The 12,305-nt window shown below is 36.1% G+C and overlaps 1 protein-coding gene across 1 annotated transcript in view; it reads right to left on the bottom strand.

The window, feature by feature from the left end:
* The window catches only part of LOC127933362 (probable E3 ubiquitin-protein ligase RNF144A-A), a 34,071-nt gene that overhangs the window by 18,761 nt on the left and 3,005 nt on the right, over nucleotides 1–12,305 (bottom strand). The gene's annotated exons all lie outside the window — the stretch shown is intronic.

Here is a 12,305-nt window from a genome sequence, read left to right as displayed (position 1 = left end):
TTTAACCATTTACTACCATTAACAGTTTATGCCATGTATGCCAAATATTTTGCTCAGAACACCTAAATTCACTAATTCCTTTTTTCCCCAAAAGTTTTTCAATGATTATCAGTCTTCAATTATTAATCAAACACTGGTGTTTTTCATATTGCTAATAAAACAGAAATACAATAGAAGGCACCAAGGTTCAATGAATAATTCAAAAATTACTAATGATAAGAGTCACAGAAACAGTTTCCCCATTAAGTAATGTTGTTCATTACAGCCTAATGCTGCATTCACATCATATCAGAACTACTGTAATTATAAGATGACAAGAGATTCCACTCACAGTGGTTCACTCCTTTGGACTCCAAATTATTTGCTTCTATGACAACAGTAAAATATTTAAATCATCACATGAATTCATTAACTCCATGCTATATGCTCTTGTAAAATAATAAAGAATAAAGAAATCTCTCCTGTTAAGAGGGTATAATAAAATTACATGACACCTAACTTTAACTTTGGAGGCCGCTGTCATTTTTGGTAATTTTACATGACATCAGGACAGTCAAATCAGAGCTTTACGTGTGCAAAGTGGACTTGAAGTTATACTTCAGTTTGCATATCTGTAGGCTTTGTATGTTTGCCAAGAAGCATAGTACTTTAAAATAGAATTAAATTGATGTGTGCATATCAAATAGCCTTGAACAAGGCTCATCTAATCACATTTTAGAGTCTGAACTGTCTGATCTGTTTAAATTGAGCTTTTTAGATATATCCACCATAGACCGTATAAAAACATGGATGTAGTGTCTGTGACGTCACCCATAGGTTTCTGAAGAGCGTTTTTTTAAAGCCAAAAGTGTGCAGAGCGGGCTGTCGCCATCTTGGCAGCACGTCACCGCGCGTCACTCCGAGGCAATCGAAAATGGCCAATAAGGCGGGAGCTGGTTGCTGAAGCCGCGCCCACCTAGTGCCCCTGTGGTGAAAGCAACCGCAATCCACCTGTCACTCTGGTGACCACGCCCTTAATTATGCAGAACTTAAAAAAAAAAAAATCACCCCCTCACAGTTGTCATGAAGGTCAAAATTAGCTAGATATACTGAAATCATTTTTTGCACCAGGCTGTAAACGTTTTTTTTTTTTTTTTTATGCTGTAAAGTTGGCCATTTTAACATGGGGAGTCTATGGGACTGATTCACTTCTGCAGCCTCCAGCGGCCAGTCGATGAATTACAGTTTTAGTCACTTCCTTGTTGGCTTCACGAGAGAGCGGGGGTTGCCGCTCGGTATCGACATTCAAATTCTGACCAATATTGATCAGTAACTAACACTTTCTGTAAAGCTGATTTGAAACGATGCGCATTGTGAAAAGTGCTACATAAACTGAAATTGACAAGTGATGTTTTTTCATGTTATGGCTGATAAAAGACTGATTTTAGAATTCTATATTATTTTATCTAAATAAATGCAAAAATGAAAAACTAAAAACTTAAATTTGTTTCTATTTGCATCACATAATTACAATGAACAGTATATTTGGATTCTGAAAAGGATTTGATGTGAAAAGATGGGAATGTCCCTGAATGGAGAAACCCTGGTGGTTTTTCTTTTAGCTGCATTGCTCTCTGACTGCAGGCTGTGTGTCCGCCCACTGAGGTGGGATGTCAGCAATGAGTCTGTCTATCTGTAAAGGTTATTCCTGGACTCCTGAAAAAAACTATAACCCCATTAAACCGCCACATTATCGATTCTGAGCTTGTTTTTTTCCTGCATATGACACGTGTGTGCTAGACTAGAGACGATCGTGGAAGGATTCATTTCACAAGATATGTGCTGTGAGACACGTGCTCATTGCTTGACAGTGTGTGCATCCCCCCTCCATTATTTCAGCATTTTAATTTAGAGATGCTTCCATTTATATCGTTTTGAACGCAGTATGAAATAGATGCACGAAACTCACGTACTGACAGACTTTCACGTGCGCTTTGTGTTTGTTGTCCTGACAACAAACACAAAGATTGAGGCTGTGGTTAAATGCACGTGCATCTCTGAATACTTTTATGATACGAAACTGATGTAAACAGTCAGATATGTTTTTAGAACAAGGCAAATCATATATGTCGAAACAGATCTTTAATGTGAATGCAGCTGCCACTGTCTAAGATGTCATTAGTAATAATTTCACAGCAATAATGCTGAGGAAAAAAAAGAAAAACCCATATCTATGATTGTCTGTAAACTTTCGGATACTTAAAGCACTCTCAGATACTGAAAGTACTTTTTGTTTATCACTTGTAATTGTATCCCCCCCATTACTTTTTGCTTGTATGTTTTGAAGCTATATTTAGTTGGTTAAATTCTTAACAATTGTTTTAATATTATATATATATATATATATATATATATATATATATATATATATATATATTTAATAAAGGCACAAAATACATTTTATATAAAATTTATATGAAAATGTTGCCATGTACAGTAATATTTCAAACTGAGGATGCAACACATTGTTATGCATTATGATATTGAATTGAATCGAATAGCTGACATGAATCGCAAATCGAACAATATTTTTTTGCTTTTTTATTTTTTATTCAATACTCTTTACGCAACTGGTGCGATGAATAAGTAAAATATGACAAAAGTATTCGTTGATGACTAGAGGAAGCCATGTTCAAATGTATTTGACAGATGTCACAAGTCATTTTTTGGAGCATGTTCAAATAAATATTCATTTTGGACTAAGCAAGACGTTTTAATGGACGTTTAACGGTATGAAGACCTCTTGTAAGTCAAAAGATCAAAAAAATGTATTTGTGATGTAATGAACTCTTTAAGGCAAATCAGTTCACTTAGTGGCCATCTTGCAGCCATTTTCTCCAATTCATATCAAGATATTTATTTCACAGTTCTTCCAAGAATGCAATTGTAACCGACTAACACTAGTATAAGTAAAAACAGATTTTAGAATTTGTCCGAATTTACATGGAAGACAAGAAATTAGTGCATAAAAGCTAAAAACTTCAAGTCACAGTAACCCTGTGCAGACCCTGAGCTGTAAGTTCAAAGTGAAAAGCAAGCACATGTGCAACTGTTCCCTCACTGTTTGTTTGCCCTTGCCAAATGACACACATTTATCACCCCAAGTGATTGAGTGCTCTTTTATTTTTGGCTCTGTGTTTATAAACTTTGGGATCCCAGAGGTGAAGCATTCCCAGTGCGCACAGAGACTATTATCTTCCGCTCCCAGCAGTGAGATCAAGACTGAAAATCTACAACAGGCTGCTTTACTGAGACGATACATCAAGCCATCATCCTCCTCTTCATTCATCAAGGGTTATTTTGTAGTTCAGTGACTCAGACAAGGCTACAATAACAAGCTTGCATGAAAACAAGGGCCAATGCCAGCCTTCAACCCTGGCATGCGTCATTTATGACACCAACATTTCTCTCAGATTAGTTTCCTTGAACGTCATGGGCTAGATTAATAGTCAGCACTTCCAAAAAACTAGTCTAAATAAGAAGGTTGAGTTTTTTAGCGCTCTAGATTGTAAAAACATTTTGACTAAATCAGTTCATTTCAAACTTCATTAAAGATAGTATCCTTTTTTGGGAATAAAGCATAAAACCAGGTAGCTGGTTGAAGCTGGTTCGAGATGGTTCAGGAGTTTGATCAATTGGGTTACCACTCAAAAAGACTGATATAGACCTAGTTATTGGAATGAGTCAAGATGGCCAATTAGTCATGCAACAACTGTCTATTAATTTAGTGACGTCCATATCCACACACATTGAAATTGGGTGTCTTACCCTGCATTTTGTACTTTTTTTTTGTCCAACAAACCCCAAGAATTGTCTTCTCTAAACAACCCATAACAAATAGGCTACATCAGATCAAGATCATGGGAACACAGAACAAGTTCATACAAGCTTCTACAAGCTTCCCAAAGACAGATTACTCATTTAGACAACCCACCGACTAGTCAAATTCAAAACTATGCACTTTTGTGCATACCTACTTGGTAGACAAAGGGTGTCCAATCCTGTTCCTGCAGAGTGTAGCTCCAACGATCTCCAACACTACCGTCTGGAAGTTTCTCATGAATATGAAGACCTCGATTAGATAGTTCAGATGTGTTTGACTGGGGTTGGAGCTAAACTCTGTAGGACAGTGTCCCTCCAGGAGCAGATTTAGACACCAATTTGGTAGACAATCTTGGTTGACCTGATCAGACCGTGGCTCCAAAATTGGTTTCAAAATTGACAGACCGGCTACAATAACTTAACCTGGTATGACCAGGTTTCTCTAGCAGTGTAAGAAGGAGAATCAAGATGTGTTGATCAAAGAAGTGCAGTTTGAACATTTCAGACAAGTTCTGACTTGGTAGAAAAAACAGCTGAATAACGAGGAAGAGTTTTCAGAAAGCCTGAAGGAAGAATATCTTGGAAAGCAAAGACAATCTGATTAAAGTTACAGGAGTATGTTCTGTAAAGGTCAATCGTCCAAAATAAGGACAGGATTTCTCTAATGTTCTGAGGTCACTCTGCTTAACATTTCCAGATGGTCGTAAACATTTTCCAGTGTGACTAAAAAGCATACCATTATCTCCAAGGATGAATATGGTTAAATTTTGCCTCTATGTAGTGTGAAAAAAAGGATTTGAATGAAAAAAAGACATTAGATATGTCAGAATAAAACTAAAAAAACTAAATCAAAATATGAAGAGACATCGGTCTTCTCAGAAGCCTTGTGGCACACCATTTGTGCCTGAATAAATAAAAGGATATGACAAGCATGCTGCGGAGTACTTATTTCTATTGACATGATCAGAGACTGAGAGCCTAAGGTTATCTATGAATTCCATCTGTTGTCACTCAAGGTTCTGCTCCTCCAAAAAAAAAAAAAAAAAAGAAAGAAAACTTAGTTTTTTCCATTAAATTTCATACCAAGAACATTTTATTGTGAGAAAAAATAAAGCATTTAGCCAACAATAAAACGTAAGACATGGAAAAATATGTTAGGCTTTCATTTAGAAAAGGTCTTTTCACCATTCTTATGCTTCTTTTCTCTACCTTTAGTTGGAAAACACAGTTATGAAGTGTCGCCCATAGACAGTAGTTATGAATAAGCTTTGAATCACAGATGCTGAGGTCATGACCTGCCCAAACTTCTATTCTTCAGCAAACACACCCACACTGGAAAACACTTCATACACAATGTACTGCATTGTCTTGGATTGACACTCCGGACACACACGTCCATCTCATAGTTTTGCTGAAACTGAAACGAGTAGCTGAAAATAAAATTATTTTAACATTATTGTACAAAATAATAAGCTGGCACAAAATGTTCTGCGCCATTAAATAATGTATTTTTCTTTTGCAGCTTAACGGATAAGTCAGGCTTCACTAGTTTGCTGAGGCAATCATGAAAAATCTTCATGTTTTAAAAGTTATTGAGGAAGGTAATTGTAAAATAAAGATTATTTTAGGAAGTACAGGGACACCGTAAGATAAAAAGTTGCAAATGTGAGATCCGAGTCTGAACTATAATATGTAAAATTGCAATTCTAACAAATTGTTACATAATAAGATGAAAACCCACCATTATGAGACAAAGTGAGATTTGAAGATGTGAAACACTGCAAAATCTAATTAGTTCCATACGTCAATGGAAAGCTTATTTATTCAGATGATGTATAAATCTCAATTTAGAAGAATTGACACTGAAGACTGGTTTTGTGGTCCAGGGTCAAGCACACACACATACACAGTGCCCTCCATAAGTATTGGAACAGTAAAGACAAAATTGCTTTCTCTGCTGTGGTGTCAAGACATTTGCAAATATGATTAAAAGATGAATATGTGACAAAACTACAAAATGTCAAATTTTATTATTAGTCCTTTCAACACATACACGTTTTACCAAATAAAAAAGGACAGCACTTTTAGAGTTCATCCCACTATTTGATGTGAGCATAAGTATTGGAACAGCTGAATTTAAGGCAGATGTAAAAGATTAATAGCTAATATTTAGTTGCAGATCCCTTGCACGCAATCAGAGCAACCTGCAACCCATAGACATCAGCAGACTCTTGGTCTTATGCTTTAATGCCTTTAATGCAGCCAATTCCAACTGTTGTTTTGGGGAGTTTCTGTCTTTAGTCTCCTCTTCAGCTGGTGAAATTAATGTTCAATCGGATTTAAATCTGGAGATTGATGTGGGGCCACCTCCACCAAGCTTTACAGATGAGATATGCTTTTCAGTTTTTTCTCCACACTTTTGCTTTCCAATCACTTAGATAAAGGTCAATCGTTGTCTCATTGGTCCATCAACTCTCACATTTGTGAAGAATCTTGCATTTCTATTTTTGGTGCTGATCTGAGGTTTGCATCTTGCTGTGTAGCTTCTGTAATTCTGTGTCAGATTCTCCTGCTGACTGTAGATTGACAGAGCATCACCCCAGCATTCTGGAGATTGTTGGTGATTTTACAGACATGTATTTTAAGGGTTCATTTTCACAGCTTTTATCAAGATAACGATTCATCAATCATCAGTCATCAACTACTGTTGTTTTTCTCAGCCAATAAGGTCGCTGGTTGCTGATGTCGCTGGTAGTTTCCAAACTCTGGATTTCTCAAAGACCTTTGTTTTTTCTATAGTTATAATTGACAATAACTTTTCTTTTAGCATCCAAATTGCATGCTTTTCTTTCAGAGTCAGCTTCCTGTCTCCATCCTGGTTAGTCTGAGTCATCGCCAAATGCAAGATTTAGAATGTAGAATCAATGGATATAACTGATAAGAATGTAGAATCAATGGATATAACTGATAAGACACATTCCCTGCTTTTAATATCTGAAGAGTTAAAGCAACAGGACACAGCTGAACACTTAGAAAGACCTGTGAGGCAACGGTTCCAATACTTGTGCTCACATCAGATAGGGAGATGAAACTCTAAAAGTGCTGATCTTCTTAGCTGGTAAAACATCTTTGTGTTGTGTCACCCAATAATAAAATGTGACATTCTGTTGTGTCTCATATTCATCTTTTAATCATATTTACCGATTTCTAGACTCGACAGAAAACAGAACAATTTTGTCTTTACTGTTCCAATACTTATGGAGGGCACTGTATGTCCAAGTCACAATTGTGAGCTGTAAAGTTGCAATTCTGAGAAATAAGTCACACTGTGAGATAAATTGTTGCAATTATAAGAAATAGAGTCTTAAAATGTGAAATATTAAGTTGCAGTTAAAAATGGTTATGAATGATGGAATTTGGTGATTCAAAAACACGGCATCATGTATGAACATACCATTTTCTTTGCACTGAACTGTTGCTGAATTATTGGTACATCTACCATCATTGTGGTACCAAAATGTTGTGCAGTGCTGTATATAGCGCTATAATGTGGCAAAGCCCTGCAAGGTTGCAGCCCTCAATGCCTGATGAGTTCACACATTGCCATCAAGCTACTAACATGCAAATGTCTCATTTTATCACCAGCCACATGCGGCAATGCTTGATGCTACAGGACAGGGTGAGCTGCCAGGTTTTGAGTGGGTACCGTCTGTGAACTGGATGAATACAAAATTATACCTGTCAATTAGACAGGTACTGCAGTTTAAATTCACATCAGACAAGCTTGAAGCAAGCTTGCTTAACAACCATCATACACAAAATTAACAGGTACTAGTCAGTTACAAATATTAAGTTATCAACTTGATAACAGTGAACAGTGACTGATCCAAACTTGACTTGTATGAGTCTTTTGGTGTGACTCGTTTATTTTTATTCTTTAATGAATCCCAAAGTGGTCTTGGCATGCTCACTTTGGAAAATCACCTTGTGCATAAGCAACTTTTATACACGATGCTACTGGGACTCATCCTGCAAAATATCTGACTCAATCAGATGTGAACCCAGCTGAGGTCACCTTCTGCCATGAGCCAGCCAGTCTCCTGATGCATTACATTGCTTTGCGTTAACTGCTTTCTCATCCACAGCTGGTGGGCAGGAACAATGTAGCTTTTGATATCACAGATAGGAATAACTAACAGAGAAAGCATGGTATGTGATTAAGAGGCTACATTTAGGAAATACTCAATTTCAGAAAAAAAAAAATCTTTACCATCTTGTGTGATAATAGCAACACAGATTGGAATCCGGAGGTATTCAGTACAACTGCTACGGAATCTTTAAGAAATTAATATATGATTGGAAAAGCTAATTGTCATTCATTATTTATTAATTGGTAAGGCAAAAACAAAATCCCGTCTGTTGTCATATCTCAAAATTAAATTGCAAAATGGTCCTTGCATCTCAAAACTCACCTACTTCCAAATGCTTGCCATAACTTAACAGCTTTAAGTGCTCTGTAATGCATTTAGTGCATTGGATGTATGCTTGTGGGGGCTGAGAAGGTCAAACAAGGCCATATTATAGTTAAATATATACTATTCTTGTCTGTGAAGCTCACCTATAGATTAAAACACATTAGCAAAGCTAATAAATCTCTTCATGGATTTCCCGTAAAATTTCAAGACATAACTGCGGTCCCAAGTCAGTTGGATTAAATAAGAGTTATTAAATAATACAGCCAGGTCAAGCTATTCAGCGTTCTTTTGTTATTGAAGCGTTATTTGCAGCACAATTAATTGTATTTGAATCGTTATCATGACTTTTGCTTTGTTTGAGTTATAATTAATTGTTTTGAGCATAATTAAGCATACATCTTTTTTTTCTCATATGAAGTTTCTGTTAAACATTGGTAACAAGCCTCCATGAGCTTTCATGCCTGACGTTTCCAGTTGTTAAGAGTTAGAGCTTTTCTTTTCACTTTCTGACTAGTGCTTTACTTCATTTTATTAACCTGGCAACCCTATGCAAGTGTTCTCTCTGGATATAATCAAGAGCCAATGACCTGAAAAATGCTACATAATTTGGAATTATTGAAATTGATATTAGGAATTTTATGGTTTAAGCTTTTGAGAGAAGTTTGTTAAAGCTTTTCCAATTTTCCAAATGTAGAGTGTGTGTTAATGTATGATCAATACATTTAGGAAACTACATAAGGTCATATAAACTTTGCTCATGAGTTGATATTTTCTGGATTTTTGATGGTGAGAAAGTCAAAAATTCTGATGAAACGTAAACAAATTTCTCAAATGCAAACCTTCGTGATTATTAGTTATGAATATGTGTATTATCAGTTTAACTATTATAGTCTAGCCTTTAAGTAAGCCTCTGATAAGTGCTTTTTAACACTATGCACACAATTTGTCTTCTTTTGTCTTGAAAAGGATTAATAGTCCAGAATCATACATTAAATCTTTTCACATCTTTTCACTAGCCTGACACATAGCTAAAATGTTTATTATTATATTCTTGAGATATAATTTGTACTTGCTGCTGTGTCACCACAACCTTTGGTTGAACTGAAGCATCTGCTATAAACAGCGAAAATAAAGGCTATTAGGAAAAAAAAAAAGTTTGTTTTCTGCTTACCATTCAAGCCACCAATTTGATTCAAAGGTTTCTGATGGACGAATAGTAAAAGTTATACTTCAGATTGTCTGTTCTGGTAAGGAAAGACAAGAGGACTAATTTGGGAGTGTCATTTTGACAGTTATGTGTAATGCAATTACTTAATCTCTATTAAACTCAGCCTGCATAACCCTGTCATATACAGTGCACTGGTCACTAATGTTGCGGTTTAAGTATATAAATGATACAAGTGCAGATAATTGTTCTACAGTCGATGTTAAAATGCAAAACATGGAGGACAAAGAGCTGGATGTTAATGATTCAAATGCACAGTCAAGCACATAGTCAATTCCAGAGATAACACTCATCAGATAAGGACTCTCCTCTACTGTAAACAGACGGCTGTTATCCCATTTACAAACCCTTCTGTGTATGAGCCTACAAATGTTTTAAGATTATTATAATACCAACAGACGTATTCGGCCAAGAGTATGATTTCTGGAAAGTGGAAAATAAGGATGGATTTTCACAAAATTTTAGACAAATCAAAAGTATGCAATGTTTAGTAGAGAAATAGGTAGGTTTTCATATGATTACATTTTAAAGGGGTCATAAGATGCAATTCAAATTTTTCCTTTCTCTTCGGAGTGTTACAAGCTCTTGGTGCATGAAGAAGATCTGAAAAGTTAAAAAAAAGAAGATATTCTTTATCAAAGTTAAGACTCTGCCTCGCCCCCTAAAACAGCTCATTCAAACCCGCCCCACATGTCTACATCACTATGTGTAAATATTTGCGTAATGCTGCCCAAATGTTCACGCAAAAAAAGAAGGCTTGGTTTCAGTAACCGCAGTTAGTGTTGATCCAGCCACGTCAGGGAGATGCTGTGTGTTTCTAGGTGCAAGCAAAAGCACTTTATTTGGCTTGCCGAAAGTAGATGCTAGGGCTGTGCAAAAAATCGAAATCGATTTTCATGCACATCTCATCAGTAAAGACGCTCCTGTAACTAGAAGTAGTATCTCCAGCACGTGTGTTCAGATCAGGGTTGCCAGGTTTTCACAACAAATCCTGCCCAGTTGCTTCTCAAAACTAGTCCAAAACTAATCGCGATTACAGGAGGTTCCCAGATAAAAAAAAAATTGCTTCCCGGGGTTAAAATATACGGGGTTTTTTTGGCATGGTTGTCTTGTAAAAAATTTGCATTTTAGGAGATAACGTTATTGGTATTGGGGTTGCTTCGAACCGCGGACATGAAAAACTACCGCAGACTTGGCAACACTGGTTCAGGTGGAGCGGCAGTTACTACACAGAGCCGTAGTCTACCGACAACTAACACAAAATTGCTTTCAAAATTGACAAAGAATCGCCACCAATTTTAAAATCGGTTTTAATGTTGCCAAGTCTGTGGTTATTTTTCATGTCCGCGGGTCGAAGCGACAATACCAATAACGTGATATTTAGACCCTAAAATGCGAATTTTACCAAGGCAACCATGCCATAAAACTTACATTTTAACCCCGGAAATCTATTTTTATCGGGGAACCTCCTGGAAACGCGATTGTGGACTAGTTTCGAGAAGCAGCTGGGCAGGATTTGTTGTGAAAACCTGGAAACCACAATCTGAACGCACGTGCTGGAGATATGCTTCTAATTACAGGAGCGTATTTACTGATGAGATGTGCATGAAAATCGCGTTCGATTTTTTTTGCACAGCCCTAGTAGATGCATTTTTAGGAATCTTTAAGGTTACTTAAAACAGAACGGCAACGCATTTTATGGACGACCATTTTGTGAACCTAGGAGGAGAGGGAATTCTGATTTTGCAATGATAATCTGGCACTTCTGAATCAGCTACTGTATGTTTTGTTATTAGTTTAAGTATTTGCTATTCACCGTTCAAAAAGTTTTGTGTGTGTGTGTATGCATGCCAGGGTCACATTGTGGAGTCAGCTGTCTTAACGGTCCCTGGCTTTCGGGCTTGAACTGATGGTAAAACGAAGTACATTATTATCTGTCTTTACATTTATTTTGAAAGATGAAGCTCATGATTATGGAAAGGGGCGTTACATTTCTGACAAGTGCTTGCGGTGTTCATCCAATCACAATGCACTGTGTCAGTTGCCCAATCAGAGTAGATTACACTTGTCGAAAGGAGAGACTTTGTAGAAAACAATGCATTTGAGAGAGGCGGGTCATAGAAGACCTACAATAATAAATAATGTGTTTTTTGAACTTTAAAACTGGTCAACTTATTCTGTTACACCAAAAACACAAAATAATGATCTTTAAAAAAAAGCATCATATGACCTCTTTAAATGGTTGATAATTTTTTTTTATTATTATTAATTTGATTACCACCATTTTTTCAAATAAATGTATATAAAATCATAAAACAATTAAAAAAGAAAGAATTTTGGGAACGTTCAATATAATTAACCCTAATATTGTTGTTTAGATAAAAAAAAATACATTGATTAAAGTTGTATCAATTCACTCTATAACATGCTTTTTGATGATTGAAATTAATGAAACCATCAATATTCTAGAAAAATTCAAACACAAAATCAGAACCATTGTAACCCATATAAATAATGATTTGGAGCCAGGTTACTAAGTGAATGCTGGGTGTTGAGTAAATACCATGCAGAAGCAGTGCAGTATAACATGCCATGTAAACATGGCAGTTAGCAACATTTGGTGTGTCAAACCTTAGCAGCCACTAGTAATAAAATAAAAATAAAAGTGCTTCACGTTGCCATAGAATAACCTTTTTGTCTAAATAGTTCCATTAAAAGAACATTTCTTTTTCACGAAAGGTTCT

This window comes from Carassius gibelio, chromosome A17, assembly GCF_023724105.1.
Source record: "Carassius gibelio isolate Cgi1373 ecotype wild population from Czech Republic chromosome A17, carGib1.2-hapl.c, whole genome shotgun sequence".
Taxonomy (NCBI): Eukaryota; Metazoa; Chordata; class Actinopteri; order Cypriniformes; family Cyprinidae; genus Carassius; species Carassius gibelio.
This window is presented reverse-complemented; position numbering and strand designations above follow the sequence as displayed.